Source organism: Crotalus tigris, unplaced genomic scaffold (genome assembly GCF_016545835.1).
Source record: "Crotalus tigris isolate CLP2741 ecotype Arizona unplaced genomic scaffold, ASM1654583v1 scf7180000017738.192408, whole genome shotgun sequence".
In the NCBI taxonomy this organism is placed as follows: domain Eukaryota; kingdom Metazoa; phylum Chordata; class Lepidosauria; order Squamata; family Viperidae; genus Crotalus; species Crotalus tigris.
Window position 1 is genome coordinate 165,527 of NW_024096604.1, and position 20,563 is coordinate 186,089.

Genomic DNA, 20,563 nt, shown 5'->3' on the forward strand with positions numbered 1-20,563 from the left:
CAAACCATCTTTTATTCTTTAAAACCAGCTTTTGGGGGTGAGCTAGTATTCTGTTAATGAGAACCGATTTCAAATTTCAAATTAAAGTTTCAAACCCCTCTAAGTATGATCCTTCAAACTTATTCCTTAATAGAGAGGTATGTAATTCTATGCTTTCTGAGGCTAACCTCCATTCAGTAACTTCCTTTGCATGTTTCTCTGTCCATTTAATTTTTATCTGGGTATTTTGGTTCTCTAATCGAGGTAGATAGGTTGAGCCAGCCCTTAGCAGTTTCTGCTGCAATGTAAAAGTAAGGATTAGTGGATTGTGATCGCTTTCCAGTCGCAAGTCTACCTCCATCTTCTGCAGGAAGTTCAGGAGGCCGTATGATGTTATCCAATAATCAACTGTGGGTGTTCTTCCTGCTCCCCGATAGGTATAATCTGCTGGGTAGTCATCCCATGTGGAGCCATTAAGGACACAAAGGTCCAAGCGTACAGTGTCTTACACACAGAACTGCCCGATTTGCCTTGGTGTCTTTAAATTGTCTGGCAAGCAGGGGTTCTCCTGGTACATTCGCATCATAATGGATCTTAAATTGATTAAATAATGCTTGATCATTTGGGCCCATCCTAGCATTTAAGTCCCCCCCAATAATTATTGCTGCTGTGGGATATTTATCTAAGGAGCTCAGGATAAAATCTTCTATACCCTCCCAGATCTTATTGATCAGATTATTCTTGTTGAATGGGGGAATATAGATATTAAAAAATAAGATCTCCACCTGTTTAAATAAAAGTAGGGTAGTCACAACCTATGGCTGAAGAGGTGGCAACGGTACACATTGAAAATGCAAAGATGTATTCACTAATGTCACCATGTCCCCTTTAGCTCTCCCACCCATCTTACTTGGAACTGCTGGGATAGAGTTACCCCAGTAACCATCTAACTGTATCTCTGTAGGGGCCCAGGTTTCCTGTAAAAAGAGAATGTCAAATTGTGATATATAGTCCAAAAAATGTTGGTCTTTTGATGGCACAGACCAACCCGCTATATTCCAGGTTATAATGGAGAGGGCATCATCTTTTGCAGCTCGTCAGGAGATTTGATTTATACAAAGGGAAGTTGTAGGGTTGTTGCAATGGCTTGAGGTGTCATCCTACATGAAATTGGCCTTCTCTAAATGGAGGGGAGCCCCATCCAAATTCTGTGTAGACTCCTGGGACATTTGTTTGAGGTATGAAGATTTAGCACCGGCTAACAAGGCTCGCCATTTGGAACCTCTTCTCTAGGTGTAGAGCAGGGGGTTATTAGGTCATGCTCCATTTGGCTTTGCAATGATGGCATTGACAGGGGTCCTTCCTGTTGCAGAAGGTATCATCGGAAAGTCATATAAGGATGCTAACATCTCCTTCTCTATTGGGGCCTCTACTGGCCCCTGTGTATCTTGGCTTCTGCTTTCCATGAACTCATATTCTTGCAAACTCTTGCCCCCTGGGGGAGGGGGAAGTAAGAGGCTCAATTATAGGGGAAACCAAATCAATAAGCGGTTCAGCTGTATCGATTGTGACCAATAAGGATTTCTTTAGATTTTCTAACTTGAGCAGTATATTATCTTGTTCACTCCTTGGGAGAGCACCAAAAGCATTAATGAGCCCAGTTTCTGTGCTATTAAGTACATCTTCTGTAAGTGCTGGCTTATTCCCACTTTCTCCCTCTCCCTTTCTCTGGGTTGAGGATGTGGAAGAGACAGCAACATTGGGAGCCCGCAGGTTAACAATTAAGGGTTTAACCCTTTCCTCGAAGAAAACTCTGATGGGAGAGATTTGAAAAGAGGCTAGATAAGCCTTCATCTTAAATAGCATCAGTGGTGTGGTGGGCTGTTTAAAGGAGAGAAATATCCGCTTCCACTTTGGGGCCTCAGGGAGCCACTCCACAGTATGTAGATCAGTGGTTCTCAACCTTTCTAATGCTGCTACCCCTTAATACAGTTCCTCATGTTGTGGTGACCCCCAACCATAAAATTATTTTCGTTGCTATTTCATAACTGTAATTTTGCTACTGCTATGAATTGCAATGTAAATATCTGATATGCAGGATGTATTTTCATTGTTACAAACTGAACATAATTAAAGCATAGTGATTAATCACAAAAACAACATGTAATTATATATTGTTAAATATTTATTTCTAATTACAAATAAATGAAATTTTGTCTTGAAGCATGGTGTAGCATGGGTAACGGTCTTAATATAACAACAGTAAACTACATTGCTACATTTTTCAACAGTATGCATAAGAAGCCAATGTCAGTGCGAAGGTTGAGATTGCTTCTTTCGCACCAGATCAGCAATTCTCAGGGCAGTCTTTGCAAGAGCACAATGAAAATCATCTTCCACAACAAGTCTATTTCTGTATTTAGACTTGATAACCAACAAGCTGGAAAACGCTGTTTCACAAAGATATGTTGTTGGAAATGGAAGAAGAAGGCGCAACACAGTCTCAGACAGAACAGGATATGACTGCAAACATTTGATCCAGAATTTTATAACTGGCATTGCAGTGAAATCAGTTCTCGCTGCATCGCTGTTAATAAGTTCAATGAACTCCTCTTGTGCTGTCTCAGGAACATTTTCAACTTTGATTGTGAATGGGCTTCTGGCAAGTGCAAGTGGGGTGTCAGGTATATTTGGAAAGTATGGTGAAATTTCATCTGCAAGCATGTGCAAGTGTTCTTTCACAGAAATTATCATCGTAATCCTTTTGTCTGGTTCAATGTTATGTTCCTCAAAGAAAGCAGATAAGGTAGGCAACATGTAAATTTTATTTTCATCCAATTATTATTGCCAAAGCTGAAATTTCATTTGGAATGATCAGATCTTTTCAGACAAATCGAGGCACGTTGCATTTGGTTCTTGCAGTGATAAATTTAACTCATTCAAGATGGCAAAGATGTCAACCAAGTAAGCTATTTTCTGCAGTTCACTGTTAATCGCTGAAAAGTGCTTTGAAGTGCGGTCTTGCTTTCCGACTAAAAAACATTTTGAGTTCATCACGAAGCTCAAAACACATTTTAAAACTTTTCCTCTTGACAACCATCTCACTTCAATGTGAAATAGCAGAGCATTGTTCGGCGCATCCAACTCGTTGCACAGTTGCAAAAACAGTCGACTGTTTAAACTGCTCGCCTTTACAAAGTTGACAGAATTTATGATGCTTTTCATTACTTCTTGTAACTTTGTGGCAGCGTCTTTGTTGCTAATATTTGCCAATGAATGATATAGTGAGTTCCAATGACTTTTGCTGACTCATTCAGAACCAAACATTGAAATCCAGAGCGACATCCTAGCTGGAGCACCATCTGTGCAAACACCACAAACCTTTTCTCAAGAGATTTTATGCTCTTTCAGAAATGAACCAACTGTGTCAAATACATCACGTGCAGTAGTTGTCATTTCAAGAGGTTTGCAAAAAAGAAACTCATCTTTAAAGTCACCATTATTAATATACCTCACGTAAACCAGTAACTGTGAACAGTTTGGAACGTCTGTAGATTCACCAAGCTGGATACTAAATATTGGAAGTGGAGCAGATTTAATTTCTTGGATTACCTGATGAAGAATATCAGCAGACATGTCATCTATTCTTCTGCGGACAGTGTCGTTAGATAAGGAAATTGCACTCAATTTCGTCACAAATTCATCTCCGATCATAAGTCGAACAATGTCTTTGGCTGCTGGCAACAGTAACTCCTCTGCAATGGTGTGAGGTTTCATAGCTGAGTGCCATCACATATGAAGCTTCAATGGCTGCCACGTTGTGTTTGTAGTACTCGCCACCAGTGTCAACTCTGGCTTTCTTGAGTCCATCAGCCTTGCATCTAAAATATTTGGTATCCTTGCCAGCAAAGCTTAGATGCTTGCTCTCAAAATGCCGTTTCAGTTTGTTCGGCTTCATAGATTCGGCTGATAGGACTTCACAACAAATGACACATTGCGCTTTCTCATTTCCAGCTGCAATTATTGAGGTACAACCATATTGTAGAAAATCCTCACTATATTTTCTTTTCTTAATGTTCTTCTCTACATGATCCATTGTCATGGGATGGTTTGCTAATGAAAGTAATATATAACAATAGCTTTAATAATACAAAAAATGATACATGGCGTAGTTCTGTCAATACAGTTCATTAAAGTTTCCTATGATTTACCATTCTCTGTGTTGTTATTTTTACATACCTATTACTATAACCCAATGTTTCTCAACCTTGACAATTTTAAGGCATGTGGACTTCAACTCCCAGAATTCCACAGCCAGCAATGTATAACCCAAAATACATGCTTAAAGTGATGTTTGAATCCAGTCATTGCAAAGCAACATTTATGACACAGTGTATGTCTTAAATAAGTCAGTTTGGGGCATGCTCAGGAAACTATGGCCTAATAATATGTGTGAACTTATATAGAATATCCTCCCCTTCTGCTTGCAAGGAAATCTGATCTTAACTTGTACTGAGGAAAGCCCATGTCTGATCCGGGTCTGACTCGGAAGCCCCTCGGACATCCCTGGAGCAGAGAAGCACCCAGCCACTTGTGAGAAGCTCAGCTTGGCCCCGTGGGGGTCCTCAGCCTCCCCTAACTCCCTTCAGGGTCTGGGTGGAGCCCTTAAAGCCCGGAGGCTTTAGCGAGGTGGTCTCTCTCCATGGTCAGTGGTGCCGCTCGGCCCGGGCTGCCCAGAGATGCCCGAGAGAGGCCGTTTTTTGTACGCGCCTCGGGAAGCCCAGCTTGGCTCGGCTGGGCTCCCGAGAAGGAACCCCCATCCAGCGTCGTCAGCCCGGGAGGGGCACAGGCAGGATCCCCTTGATGTCCCCCCAGCTTTGGCCACTCTCTGCTCAGCAGCAGCACCGCCGCCACTCTTCGGCAGAGCCTTTCCTCCCGTAGGGCATGGGCCGTGGCCCGGCACTTGCCTTCCTGCCTGCCTGCCTTCCTCCATCGGGGACTCCCGGGCACCGACCTGTGCCGTCAGCTCACCAGGACCGCACCCCCGATGCTGCAGGCATGGATGATGCAGAGCTGCTGCCCCACCACCACCACCTCCACCACCGCCTGTCCCGTGAAGCCCCACTATGTGAAGCGGGCCCCACAGTTCCCATTGTGCCACCCGCATGCCACATGATGGCACAGCGCTTGCATTTGCCAAGCCAGATGCCAGTGGGGGGATGGCAGGAGGGCGCGAATGGCAGGCAGGCCCAGGCGGCCATGTAGGCACAGGATGAGGCAGCGGCAGCACAGGTCCAGCACCAGCCAGGCCACCAACTGGCCCGGCCCAAGGAAGGTCAGGTATCTGCCGTGCTCCACGCGTGCCACCTTTGCTCCCAGAGTCAACCGCTTCACCACCAGCACCATCTCTGCCTCCGCCTGTCCCACACAGCCCCGCTGTGTTAAGTGGGTCCCGCGGCTACCACGACACCACCCACACACCACACCGATGGTGCACGAGGTGAGCACGAGGCAGGAGTGCACATGGACTCAGGATTAATAATAGGTTAAAACAGGATAAAAATAGGTAGGTTAAAAATGCAGTGTTAAAAGGGATTAAAAAGTTAAAATAAAAATAAAAGACCCCGTGAAAGAAAATTTAAAAAGACGTAGATGATCAATTTTTTTATGCTGGTGTAACAAATTAGAACAAGGCACTGTACCCAAGACTGGACAGGTGCAAGAAGAGGATACTATTAGATTTGAGATCTCAGTGGATTATGTTCTTAACGTAAAGGTAACTGAGGGCAAAAGATAATGAGTTATGACTATGTTTTCTTTACATAATCATTCTTAAGTGTGCCCCTCATTTCTCTGTGTGCTTGGCCTGCATCTATGTTGGGGAATAGATTATATGGAGTAAGCGGTTCTTTTTCTTTTTTCTTTTTCTTTTTGCTGATTCAGGCACCTCACCATTCTCTTTTGTATCAGTTTGATTTCTCAGACCTCAGACCCCATGAATATAAATGTTGGTTCCCAGGTTATGACTTCTTGTTCAGCAACCATTTAAACTTGTGGCAGCATTGGGCAAAGGGTCCTGGTGATGGGTCTTTAGTATTCCAGCCATTGCAATGTCCCAGCGGTCAAGTGATTGCAAGTAAGTCTCTTTCTGATTACAGCCTTACATATTAGCAGAAGAATCCTTTTGCTACCTATCCTTGTATTCAGTTCTCTCTCCTTAGAAGCCTCGGTGCACAGGTTCCATATATCCTTCAGAAAGACAGCTCAGTTGCTTATTGAATGTTTGCACTAAATTGCACTGCTGAATTTTCATTGTACCTTGGATGCCCTTGTAGACATTCTTCAGATGTTCCAATGTTACAGTAGGTACAGAAAAGGAGATCTCCCTTTCTTTGCTGCCAGTAGCTGGGACACGATGACACATGGAAGGAGACTGCAATACGCCCCCTCTTTAAGAGCCACAGCCCACATCTGGCCCATTAGAAAACCACCCCATCAGAAGCATTCCTTTGTGGGTGTAAATACTGACAAGGCAACCACAAAACTCTGGAGAAACTGCATTTTTGGGAGGGTCCCTTTCAGTCAGGATTTATTTCCAGGCTGGGGACAGGAACAACATTGGTTTTATAGTTAATGACCTTTTCCAGGACTTTGTTTGGGGTAGTTCCCCACTTCTAGTACTGTTGTATTACTCATTAGCTTGGGTTATTATCAGCCTGCTATCCTTTAGATCACCTGCAAAGTTTGGGACTGTTTTGTAATAGTTTAACTCCTATCTTAGGCAGTTGCCATGAGAGAGTAATGTGTTCAATGCCCTGCACAAATTACTGATAATTTTCTGAGTGAAAATCCAAGGACTGGTTTTGTCTAATAGAGCCCCACATGGTTGGTGTTGTGTCCTGAGCCTGCAAAGGGACCAGACTGAGTGGCGCCGGCTTCGTGCGCATGCATGAGGCGCGGAAGCGCACCAGAATGTTACCTTTTTGCCCGGGGATTCTATTAAAGGAGTCAGAGAGGCCTGCGAGTCTCAGAGCTGTGACGGAGAGAGAACTACTGAAATAAAGGGCTGTTGGAATTACAGAATGTTCTCTATTCATTCATCGTTGACTCGAGGATACAACACTGGCGACGAAGGTGGGATGGCTTACAAAAACAAAAAAGAAGAATTGTAAGCTTACCCCGAAGAGTCCTGGAGAGAAGATGGCGTTAAACTCAGCACCTGGCCTGCCAGTACAGCGTCGCTGGAGGTAAGCTGGCTGATAGACCCCTTCCTAGCATAGAAGCAAGAATGGCGAAAATAGTGAGACTGTCTGAATTCGATGTCACTCACCCAGAAAGATGGGAGTCTTATGTGGCCAGAGTAGAAAATTACTTTAGAGTAAATCAAGTAAGAGAAGATGGCTTGAAGGCCGCTACTTTGCTGTGTGTTTGTGGTCAAGATGCATTTGAAATTGCAGAAAATTTGGCAGCCCCTGCTCCTTTTGAATCTGTCACTTACACAGATTTTAAAAAATTATTGAAGGAACATTTTCAGCCCATGTTGTCTGTTATTGCGTGGAGACACACTTTTGAACAGAGGGATCAAAGAGCTGGTGAATCAGCTAAAGAATACATTGCAGCCTTGAGGAGAGCAGCTGAGCCTTGTGATTTTAAAGATTTAGAAGAAAGGTTGAGAGACCAATTTGTATGTGGGCTTAAGAACAGAGACTTGCAACAGAGACTTTTTGCAAAGGAGGACATTTCATTCCAAGATGCCTTGAGAGAGGTCACTGCAGAAGAGGCAGCAGGTAGGGCAATCAAGAACATGAGGTCTATCAGGAACAACCCAGAAGCCGTCTCCATGCACCATGAGGGAGTCCAGGAGAGTTTGGAAGAAGATCCTGAAGATGAGGTGGGTCATCTTTACCCAGCCAAAGAAAGAAAGCAGAAGGAAGGCAAAGAAAAGTCTTCAGCTGTACCCAAGTGCTTCGGGTGTGGAGATCGCCACAAGAGGACCGACCGCAGGTTCCATTCTGCAACCTGTAGAGCATGTGGAAAGCAAGGCCACATAGCAGCTGTGTGTCTGGGCTGTCAGAAGGCACAACCCCGAGAAGAATTGCGCCTGAAAGGTACCAGGGTCCCCAGCCAAAACAGGGTGGGTTTTTGTGCTTCATGAAGAAGCATTTATAGGACAGGCACACATAGGCCACTTAAAAAGAAACTGTCACTTAAGGTGAAGTTGCAAGGACTTCCATTGGTTATGGAACTAGACACTGTGTCTACACTTTCAATAATCTTCACTCACACATTCAGAAAGATTTGCTCTAGCAGTGGGTTCCAGGCCAAGCTTAGGCCATCCAATATAGTCTTAACGGACTTCCAAAATTCCAAGGTATGTGTTAAGGGGGAGGCCACCCTTAAAGTACAATACAAGGATTTTGAAGGTCCATTAGATGTATTGGTAGTTGGGGGTGAACGAACGAGTCTCATTGGACTCGATTGGTTTGAGGCCTTGGGAATACAAGTTACACAATTTGCAAACATTAGGTCTACAAGAAGTCTGCAAAGAATTTGCAGATGTCTTCAGCCCCCAGCTGGGAGAATACAAAGGCCCCCCAGTTTCCTTGAGACTGGACCCCACTGTCACTCCCATTAGGGTGAAAGCAAGGAGAGTACCTTTGCTTTGAAAGGAAAAATTGATGCTGAATTGGACAAATTGATTTAGTAAGGTGTTTTAGAACCTGTTGACTCAAGCCCATGGGAAACTCCCATAGTCACGCCTCTCAAGGCTAATGGGGACATTCGCATCTGTGCAGATTACAAATGCACACTAAATAAGGCATTGCAACAGCATGCATATCCTGTACCTGTAGTCAGCCACATTTTGGCCTCCCTCAAAGGGGGGGGGGCGTGTTTTTGCAAAGCTGGATTTAGCACAGGCTTATCAACAGTTACCTGTTGATGAAGCTGCTGCTGAAGCACAGAGTATTGTAACCCATAGGGGAGCATTCAAGGTCAAAAGACTACAATTTGGAATAAATGTAGCTCCTGGAATTTTCCAAAGTGTAATGGAAAACACTCTGAGAGGTATACCAGGGGTTTGCCCCTATTTTGATGATGTCCTGATAGCAGGACAATCCACTCAAAATTTAGCTGAGAGATTGAGGGCTGTTCTGCTGGGTTTCAGGAAAACAGGTCTAAAACTTAAAAAAGACAAATGCAAAATTGGATTGTCTTCTACAGATTTCCTGGGATTCAGAATAGATGCCAGGGGTATTCACCCTGCTGTGTCTAAATTAAAGGCTATACTGCAAGCTCCTAGGCCTAAGTCTAAAGCTGAGTTACAAGCTTTTCTGGGCCTCTTGAATTTTTACAATGCATTCATACCTAATAAAGCTAATGTAGCAGAGCCACTTCATAGATTCTTAGACAAACAGGCAGTGTGGCAGTGGTCACAAGCACATGAAGAAAGGTTCAATGAGGTCAAGGCCTTACTTACATCAAATGATGTGCTTGCACATTTTAATGAAACTCTTCCTATGTGCATCGCTTGTGATGCTTCCCCTTATGGGGTGGGGGCTGTACTTAGCCATTTAAGAACTGATGGAACTCAAGTTCCAATTGCATATTACTCCAGAAATTTGTCCTCTGCTGAGCGAAACTACGCTCAGATAGGCAGAGAAGCCTTGGCCATTGTTGCTGGAATTAAAAAATTCCATGATTTTCTATATGGCAGACACTTCACGATCTATACTGACCATAAGCCTCTGTTGGGGTTGTTTACTACAAACAAACAAACTCCCCATATCATTTCTCCTAGAATGCTGAGATGGTCCATCTTTCTGTCAGCCTATGACTTTTCTTTGGTTCACAAACCTGGCAAGGAAATGGGCCACGCTAATGGTTTTAGTAGATTACCTTTACAAAGGGTAGAGGCTGACCCTGCCCCTGCCATCAACATTCTTTCCATTCAGGCATTGCCTGAGTCGCCCTTAAATGCCAGGGATGTGATTGCTGAATCAGCCACGGATCTCATACTCACTCGTGTATTGTCCTGGGTTTTGTCTGGATGGCCTGAGAATTGTTCAGGTACTGAGTTTCAGAGTTTCTGGCTCAAGAAGCATGAGTTATCCACTTTTCAGGGTTGTCTGTTGTGGGGCAGCAGAGTTGTTATTCCTACCTCAATGAGACCTAGGGTCTTGGCTACCCTTCATGAGGGTCATCCTGGCATTGTCAGAATGAAGGTGCTTGCGCATAGCCATTTATGGTGGCCAGGGTTAGACAGGGAAATAGAGGCTCAAGTGCATGGATGCCACTTGTGTCAGTGCTCACGGCCTGAAATGCCTCAGGTTCCTGTGCATAGATGGGAGGATACACAGTCACCTTGGACTAGGGTGCATGTAGATTACGTTGGGCCCTTTCAGGGTCAATTCTTCTTGGTCCTTGTTGACAGCTATTCAAAGTGGCTTGAGGTTGTACCTGTCTCTTCCACCACTGCTGCCAAGACCATTCAAGTACTGAGAGGGATTTTTGCTGCACATGGGCTCTCAGATGTCCTGGTGTCTGACAATGGTCCTCAATTCACTTCTTTCGAGTTTCAGGCTTTCTTGCAGGCCAACATGATTCGTCATGCCACCTCTGCACCATTCCACCCTTCCACCAATGGTATGGCTGTGCGGATGGTCCACATCATGAAGGATGCTTTAAAGAAACTGACCTATGGGGACTGGCACCACAAGTTGGCAGACTTTCTTCTTGCTTACCGCACCACACCTTCAACTTCCACTGGGAAGAGCCCAGCTAAACTCCATTGGGGGTGCAAACTGATCACTAAACTTGACAGGTTGCACCCGGACAGACTGCCTCCTAAGGTCACCCAACCCAGGGCACCACAGTGTCTGCAAGTGGATGCCCCCGTATGGACCCGGAACTATGGGCCTGGTCACTTGTGGATTCCTGCTGTAGTATGCAAGGTCACTGGTCCATTGTCCTACGAGGTCTCCTTGGACGACGGTTGTGTCCTTTGGCGGCATATCGATCAGCTGCGTACGAGACTGGACTTACCCTCTTCAACTCCTGGGCTTTCTCCAGGGGGGGAGGGGGACCACTATGGGCAAAGGGAAGGGTGTTGGCAGCAGCCGGGGCCAAACGGAGAGGCCGAAGAAGGCCTGTTCCAGGGTTCCGCAAGTGTTCCAAACAGGAATTCAGGGGAACAAGAAATAATACAGGCACCAGTGCCTACTCCAGCCAGGGAGTCACCCAGGGAGCATACTCATCACTCACAACTACCATTAATCACTCCAGTCAGGGAGAATAACCGGGAGCATCCGAATAACCCAAACATTGCAAGAGAACTGGCACATAAACAGTCAAGCTGGCCCAGTACTGCTACTGCTTCCAAAAGGAAGTCTTCACACAGGGAGGTAGTCAGAGAGGCAAATCCTGATTCTGGCACCTCCGGCATAGAATGGGGGGCAACTGAGTATTGGGGCACTGCAGAAACCCCAGACAATCCCGTTATGGGGCTTGGGAGTGAAGGGATGCGTTCCCTTGATAGGTCCATTATGGACTTGGAGAATTCTACAGCAATGCCAAACATTGGCAGGCATATAGAGGGGACCGAGAGCCTACAGTTAGGCAGGTCAACCAGGTTCAGTGGGGAGCAAAGTCCTGGTCTGACAAGCCCAGTGGGCAAGCAAGCAGACCAGGCAACAGGACACAGTTCAAGGGGACCACCAGGGTTTGAAAGAGGGGGCAACTCCACTCCATCCTCTGCACAAGAGGAAGTAGAGGGTTCTCAGAACCTGAGGAGGTCACAGAGGGTAAAAAGATCTCCCAAGTACCTTGAGGACTTTGTAACCCTGCTGTCAAAGCAAGGAAAGTGAGATGGTGCCTGCCGTTGTTGGAAAACTGGGAGTGTGAGTATTGGGCAATTAATTCCAAAACAATAGCCCGGTACCATTCTGTGGTGTGGTTAGTGAACAGCTGCAACAGATGTGCAGGTTCTTGGGTTGGCACACCACGCTTGTGTTGAGGTCACGTATAACTACCTATATAATTAATAAGTCTCATCCGGGGGGGAAGGGATGTTGTGTCCTGAGCCTGCAAAGGCAGGCTCGGGATGTTGCAACGATCCCGGGTAGTTGCAAACTTCCCGGGACCAGACTGAGTGGCGCCGGCTTCATGCGCATGCGCGAGGCGTGGAAGCACGCCAGAATGTTACCTTTTTGCCCGGGGATTCTATTAAAGGAGTCAGAGAGGCCTGCGAGCCTCAGAGTGTGACGGAGAGAGAACTACTGAAATAAAGGGCTGTTGGAATTACAGAATGTGCTGTATTCATTCGCCGTTGACTAGAGGACTCAACAGCTGGCACTACAGTATCTTCAGGACCACCTTCTTCAACCAGGATTGACATCTACAATACATAGATCATAATCACAGCAATCCCAGATTTCTATGAAGTAAATGGGACTGAGGGGAGATTAGGAGATTATGTCTTTCCATCATAGCACCAATCCTAGGGAACATTTTCCCTTTGGAGAAAAGATGATTTCTCCTACTTCACCTTTACAGAAAGTGATAAAACTGAGCTGTTCCATACTTGAATGGCACCTTGCTATTCAATTAACTTGTGAGTTGTTGGGAAATTATCATAGTATTGCTGTATTTCAGAAAACTATTTTTAAGATAGTAAATTGTACAGTGTTTGTTCACCTGCCTTATCAATGATATTTACTCTGGATGTTTTATCATTTGTATATAAGAAGCTGGAATGACATTAAGAACATACAGATCTGATAAATAAATGACACTCTTAAATCAATATTTTATTTCATTTCATTTATTAGATTTATTTGCTGCCCAATTTGTTTTGAACATTTGCTTTCCTGTAAGAATCATTCATCTTCATTTGTTTTATTGCCTTTCTCCAAGCATTGGCATATTGACAGTGATGGCCTTGAAGTTTATAAATTTGCACAACTTGTACTGCAATCCCTACCAGAGAGACCGATGAGCTTCCTTTTCTGTTTACTACTTACTTGATCCCACGGTTTTGCAAAGGTGCACATTGAGATTTTAAGACGATTTTCATAAACTGTCCCTTTTGAAATAGAAAAGATACATAAAAATGGAATCAATATGTGACTAAAGATTTGTTCACAGTGACTTGTCAAAACCTCTTGAAAATTTGTTGGTGTTTGGTCTACATGTTAAGTAGGGAATGATGTCAGTTCCAAATAAGCCAAATTGCTCCTTTTCTCAACATTTATTATTTGTTTAGCATATGGCATACAATGTCAGGGAAATCTACGCATACTAGATCCAATGTAGGCCTGGCAGCTTAGATTGCTAGCTCATCTATTTGATGCTTGAGTGCATATCCTTGGTGGCAAACTAGCTTTACACCAGCAAAGAAGCAGTGCTCGGGTTGCTGGCTCTTCTGAGCTCATCCATTGGTCTCGCCTCACCTCATGTCACAATGGCTTGCATCTGGCCAGGTCCAGCTTTGACCTCTGCTTTCTGCACACAGAAATGCAGGTTTCCCACTGAATGTTGTACACTTTTGAATGGCTGGGTGTGAAGGAGCTAGGGATCTAGTTATGGGATCTCACTCTGTCTCACAGAGCTGGACTCTAACCACTGGAGTGCAGACCATTTCTGGCCAGCAGTTCCAGTGTCATTAAACCACTGTGCCACCCCATCCACTTTTCTCAGAAAATCTGTAGTCTTGTAAAGCAAGCTTCATATCTCTATAGGAACTGACAATACCTCACTGACACTTGCTTATCCCTCCAAAAATGGGATGGAAAGTGACCAAGAAATAACATAGACTAGATTAGGAATAATGATAATGTTAAAAGTATTGGTATGTAATGTGCCGTCCTTTTTAATTTATATATGTATTAATTGTGTTGTTACTAGTTTATTGGTATTTGCTACCTGAAATTAAGTAGTCATCTTCTTGGAAAGGGCCTTTATGTTCATATCCACACAAAGAATCTGATTCTGGCGAGTAGAGAAACTGTGCATTTACTGCTCTCCCTGAACCCTTGAATACCTTCAGAAAGAAAAATAATTCAGGGCAAGAGTAGGTCAAGAGAATTTGTCATGAGAGGGACAATATCCCTTCACAAAAGATTGAATATCTGCCAACTTGCTCTTCGTCATATGTTTCAGGAAGATGAGAGGCTTACCTGAACAGGCCGAATAGAAAATTTATTTCTGCGCATATATGAAGGAGAGTCAGGATCCTGCTGGACACCCATAAATAGGACCCTCATCACTAGAGAAGGAAGGAGAGAGAGAGGGTGTGAGAGAGATTTTCCAGTAAGAGGTTTTAAATTGCAGATTTTTCAATATAGAACAAACTCATTGATGCTGGTTAGTCTTATTCACAAAGGATTCTGAAATAAGAAAAATATTCGGCTTTCATGACATAGGAATGATTTTGCTACAACTGGAAGAATTTATGTTGGCAGCAAAACCTACAAAGTAGAGAAATGGGGAGTGGTAAGGGATGGGAGAAAAATATTCATTTTCAAAACTCACCAAAGTCATGTTGGCAACATGCTTTCCGCAGACTTAGTCGCTCACATGAACAGGCCTCAGTGAGATCACCCAAGAGCATGAGGACAAGGAAGCTGGCTAGGAAAAATCCATATGATTTTGTAGTATCCATTTCTTGCTTTGCATGAAGCCTCTCGCTTAGGACAGAGGTAATGTTTCCTTTCTGCAGCAGTCTTTCTGGAAGAGCTTTGAATGAGAGAGCACCAACTACAGATTAACGACAAATTGTGACTCCTAGTTGAAAATGGTCCTACAATTGGTCATAGAACAGGATGAATCAAGTCTTGAAATATAAGGGAAGGTCATGGGTGTTTCATCCTGTGGAACAACTTCAGATTTAAAGGTTTTCCCTTAGCAGAACCAAAACACCAAGTCTGAGTTGTAAAGAAGAAAGGTATGACAAGTTAGGCTCAAGGAGACATCAACTCTCAACAAAAGCAGAGCTTCCTATGCCAGCCCAGGAAAGACAGTTTTGCTACTTACGTCTTCCTAGGGCATTATTTTATTTTTTTATTTTGTGTCCAAAACAAACCTTAAACTACCAAAACGAGGACACCTTTTTAGCTTTCTTGTTTGCCAGAAACAAATCTCTTTTGGTGCACTCTATTGGCAGTAATGGACAGACCAACAAATGGACCAGTTTGTGTCTCCCCCTTTCACACTGCGTGTTGTTATCCTGCTGCAATCTCTATTTGAGCATATTGGTATTATATTTAGCACTCCCACCCTCAGCCTATTCAACGTCCTCCAAATAACATAGGGGATATCAAATCCCTCAGTCATGTTCTCTTCTGGGATTATTTCTTGTTCTGTAAATTCTCTCCTCCATCTTCTAATTCAGTTTTTCTCCTGTGTGCCTTCAAGAATATTTCTTCTTGCCATAAAACTCTTCCTAGATCTGAATCAATGAGTTTGGGACACATATCCATTCAGAGGATGCCGGAGATCATTCTGTTGCTTGATTCTCTCCAGAACTGCTATTACTTCTTTTCTAATTCTAGGTGGAGCAATACCAAGAAGAGGATACACTTTCTCAATTGATGTGGGTTTAAGGAATCCTGTCATTATGCACACTGCTTCATTGACAGCAATGTCAACTTGCTCTGCATGTGTAGATGCACTCCCTAGGAGAGCTAATTTGGTGTAGTGGACAAGGCACTGGCTCAGACGTGCCTTGTCCACCACACCTCTGCTGTCAAAATAGACAGGGCCAAAACTGATGTCTGCAAAGTGGATGGCTGAGCGCCACATACCGTATATAATTTATCAGTTTCCTGATAATGTTATTCCTCATGTTCACATTAGCCTTAGTATATAGGCAGTATTGTTTAAATGAAAGTGTCCTATCATGTGTCACACCCAGATACTTTGGTGTAGTGCAAGGCGGTATTTGATTCTCTTGTCATAAAACATTCAACTCCACCCCTGCATCTCGATTTCAAAGACGAAAAGCACACACTTGGGTCTTGCTTGGATTGGGTCTCAAATGATTGATGGTGTAATACCATTCTAATTTTTCAAGTGCAACAGTGAGTCTTCCTACCAACTCATCAAAACTTGATCCTTGTGTGATCACTGCTATATCATCTGCATAGATAAATAATCATGTTAAGTCAGAGACTGTTGATCATTCGTATATATGTGATGCAACATCGGAGACAATACACTTCCTTTCCTAGGACTGAAACTGAGTGAATGGCTTATGTCACCAGCTAGTTTTTATTCATCACTAGAACTCTAAATTCCAGACCTACCTGCCTTGCCCACTTTTCTAGAGAGTTTGCTACAAAAGATATTGGCTGTTTTTTCCTCACCTTATTCTCTGTTGCTCCTGGGTCCTTCTCCAGAGGCAAACTTTGTTCCCTAGTGTATTCTCCTGGTATTTAAAGCTTCCCCTCTCCCCTTCGCCCAAATTTTCTCTTGCCTTCATGTTAATAGTTGCCATTCAAACTAGCCACACTTGATTTCTCAAAGAACTGGCAGCATAATATGTCCCCATTTGGTTTGCTGAATAGATTAGATTTCTGGAAGACAGGTTTGGACACAGCATATCTTACCTTATCTGACCATAAAAATCAGCCATTTGTGTTTCTGGCATCTGCTCTTCTCTTCAGTAATTAATGGGGGAGGATGAGGAAAAAATATCTCTGCTAGAGAGAAGTTCCCTGAGTCTGAAAGCTTGGAAGATTAACCCTTTGCTCCCAGTGACTGAGCCAGGTTGTTATCCTGCAACATTATCCCGGGACAAGTATATTCACCTTCATTCGAAAAAATAACTGTCCAAGACTTTTGCAGACTTCATGATATAGGGATCTTGGCTGCCAAACCTATTTGTTTATTAACAGATGAGCAGTTATGCTTTAATCCCAAATCATATGAGAAACAGAAGTTGTGGAATAACCAGATTTGAAAATGACAGAGAGGTTTTGCTAGAAATCTTGGCCTAAATAAGAGATCAAAATCAGTTGATTTCAAATGTTTTAACAGTTTGAGTGATTCTGAGTTGAATATTATCTACTGTACAATCTTTGCTTGGCTAGCTATGCAGCTGAAACATAAGCATTGAACAGACTTTAAATAGCCACTTGCAACTTTAGAAGCCTTAAGAAAATTTAAAAAGACATAGATGATCAATTATTTTCATGCTGGTGTTGTAATAAATCAGGTAACTAATTCACTAAAGTTCCTTTAAAAAGGCTCTGTACCCAAGGGTGGACAATTGCAAGAGGAGGCTACTATTAGATTTGAGATCCCAGTGGATTATATTCTTAGCATGAAGGTAACTGGGGGGAAAAGATAATGAGTTATGTCTATGTTTTCTTTACATAATCATTCTTAGGTGTGCCGCTCATTTCTCTGTGTGCTTGGCCTGCATCTCTGTTGGGGAATAGATTATATGGAGTAAGCGGTTTTTTTTCTTGCTGATTTACGCACCTCACCATTCTCTGTTGTATCAGATTGATTTCTCAGAGTTCAGATCCCATGAATATAAACGTGATTCCCAGGTTATGTCTTCTTGTTCATAAGGTGACCAATCATCTTCCTTTAGGGAGGACAATCGTCCTTTTGTAAGTTCTGTCCTCTCTCAAAAAGTTTCCTCCTTCATGTCCTCCTTTTCGATATTTGAAGACTAATCTGCAGGGTGTTTTTTTTCCCTCATTTATTTGTCTCCTCTTTTCATTGTAAAAAAGTTGGTCACCTTATTGTTCAGCAACTGTTTAAACTTGTGGCAGCATTGGGAAAGGGTCCTGGGGATGGGTCCTCAGCATTCCAGCCATTGCAATGTCCCAGCGGTCAAGTGATTGCAAGTAAGTCTTTTTCTGATTACAGCCTTACATATTAGCAGAAGAATCCTTTTGCTACCTATCTTTGTATTCAGTTCTCTCTCCTTAGAAGCCTTGGTGCACACGTTCCATATATCCTTCAGAAAGGCACTTCAGTTGCTTATTGAATGTTTGCACTGAATTGCACTGCTGAATTTTCATTGGACCTTGGATCCCCTTGTAGACATTCTTCAGATGTTCCAATGTTACAGTAGATACAGAAAAGGAGATCTCCCTTTCTTTGCTGCCAGTAGCTGGGACAAGATGACACATGGAAGAAGACTACGATACTCCCTCTCTTTAAGAGCCACAGCCCACATCTGGCCCATTGGAAGACCACCACATCGGAAACCTTCCTTTTGGTGAGAAGATACTGACAAGGCAACCACAAAACTCTGGAGAAATTGCGTTTTTGGGAGGGTCCCTTTCAGTCAGGATTTATTCCCAGACGGGGGACAGAAACAACATTGGTTGTATAGTTAATGATCTTTTCCAGGACTTTGTTTGGGGTAGTTCCCCACTTCTAATACTGTTGTACTACTCATTAGCTTGGGTTATTATCAGCCTGCTATCCTTTAGCTCACCTGAAAGTTTGGGGACTGCTTTATAATAGTTTAACTGCTTTCTTAGGCAGTTGCCATGAGAGGGTAATGTGTTCAATGCCTTGTGACCTGGGCCTGATGAGGAAACTCATCAGGCCCAGAATTGTTGCACATGTTCCCAGGCATTCTAAAATCTGCCCAGGACCAGACAGAGCAGCACCAGTCTTGTGCACATGCGCAATGTGCGAAGAAAGAAGAACTGTTATTGGTTCAGTCTGTCCAGGTTTCAAGCCCTATAACAAGGTCTGCGTGCCTTTTGCTTGGAGTTGGAGTAGGAGAATAAAGCATTGTTAGTTGTCACCATGTGTCTTCATCATTCGCACGCGAACAAAGGATTTAACAGAGATGGAATTCCTATGTAGCACCAGTGGAGAACTACTTCAGAGTAAATCAAATTAGAGAAGATGGCCTGAAGGCAGCAACTCTTTTGTGTGCCTGTGGACAAGAAGCTTTTGATATCGCAGAAAATCTGGTGGCCCCTGCACCTCTAGAGTCAGTATCATATGCTGACTTAAAGAAAATGTTGAAGGAACATTTCCAGCCGAAGTTATCCGTCATCGCTTGGAGGCACACGTTCATGCAGAGAGAGGCCGGGTGAATCTGCTGCGGACTTTATTGCGGCCTTAAGGCAAGCAGCCAGACCTTGTGAGTTCAAGGATCTGGAAGAAAGCCTGCGAGATGGCTTTGTCTATGGCTTAAGGAGCAGAGACTTACAACAAAAGATTTTTGCAAAAGAAGTTTCCTTCCAAGACGCGTTGCGAGAAGTGGCAGCTGAGGACGCAGCAGGTGGGGCTGTGAAGGCCTTGCGCCTCGCCAGGAATCCTCCAGTCACATCTACCATTCATCAAGAGGATGCTTGAGAAGGATCAGAAGTGTATCCTGAAGAGGAGGTTAACAGACTTCACCAGCCAGCTGAGAGGAGGCAGAATGGATGTCTGGTGAAGGCCCCAGCATCTCTTCAATAAGTCGGGTGTGGAGGATGCTACAAGTGAGCTGATTGCCGGTTCTGCGCTGCCATTTGCCGGGCGTGTGGCATGCAAGGCCACATTGCATCCATCTGTTTGGGTCGCCAGAAGGTTCAACCTTGGGAAGAATTGCTTCAGAAAGGTACCAGGGTCCCCAGCCAACACTGGGTGGGTTTTTGTGCATCGCGCAGGAATATTCTGAGAACAGGGACACACAAGCCCCTTAAGAAGAAACTTTCCATTAACGTAAGGTTGCAAGGGGTTCCCTTGCTGATGGGGTTGGACACTGGGTCCGCTCTTTCCATTATTTCAATTAATACCTTCAAAAGGATTTGCAACAGTAGTGGCCTTCGAGTTAAACTCAGGCCATCGAATCTAATGCTCACTGATTTTCAAAATTCTATAGTGTGTGTTAAGGGGGAGGCCATCCTTAAGGTACAGTATAAGGATTTTGAAGGTTCCCTAGATGTGGTGGTTGTTGGGGGTGAACGTACAAGTCTTATTGGACTCGATTAGTTCGAGGCTCTGGGAATCCAAATAACTGGGCTGCACAGCTTGCAAAAGCTGGGCCTTGCAAAGGTTTGCAAGGAGTTTGCAGATGTGTTTAGTTCAGAACTAGGATCCTACAAGAGGCCTCCCATTTCGCTACGGTTAGACCCAACCATCGCACCCATCAGGGTTAAGCCCAGGAGGGTACCTTTTGCCCTCAAGGGTAAGATAGATGCTAAGCTGGACAAATTGCTCCAGCAGGGCATTTTAGAACCTGTGGATTCTAGTCCATGGGAAACCCCCATAGTAACGTCTCTAAAGGCTAATGGGGAAATACGTATATGTGCAGACTACAAGTGTACACTGAATAAGGCGTTGCAACAGCACACTTATCCAGTCCCTGTTGTAAGCCACATCCTGGCCTCCATTAAGGGCGGGGGGCGCATTTTTGCGAAACTTGACCTGGCACAGGCCTATCAACAGCTACCTGTTGATGAGGCAGCTGCAGAGGCCCAGACTATTGTAACTCACAGGGGGGGCATTCAAGGTCAAGAGACTGCAATTTGGGGTCAATGTAGCCCCTGGCATATTCCAAAGTGTCATGGAGAGCACACTTTGAGGTATTCCTGGGGTCTGTCCCTACTTCGATGACGTCCTC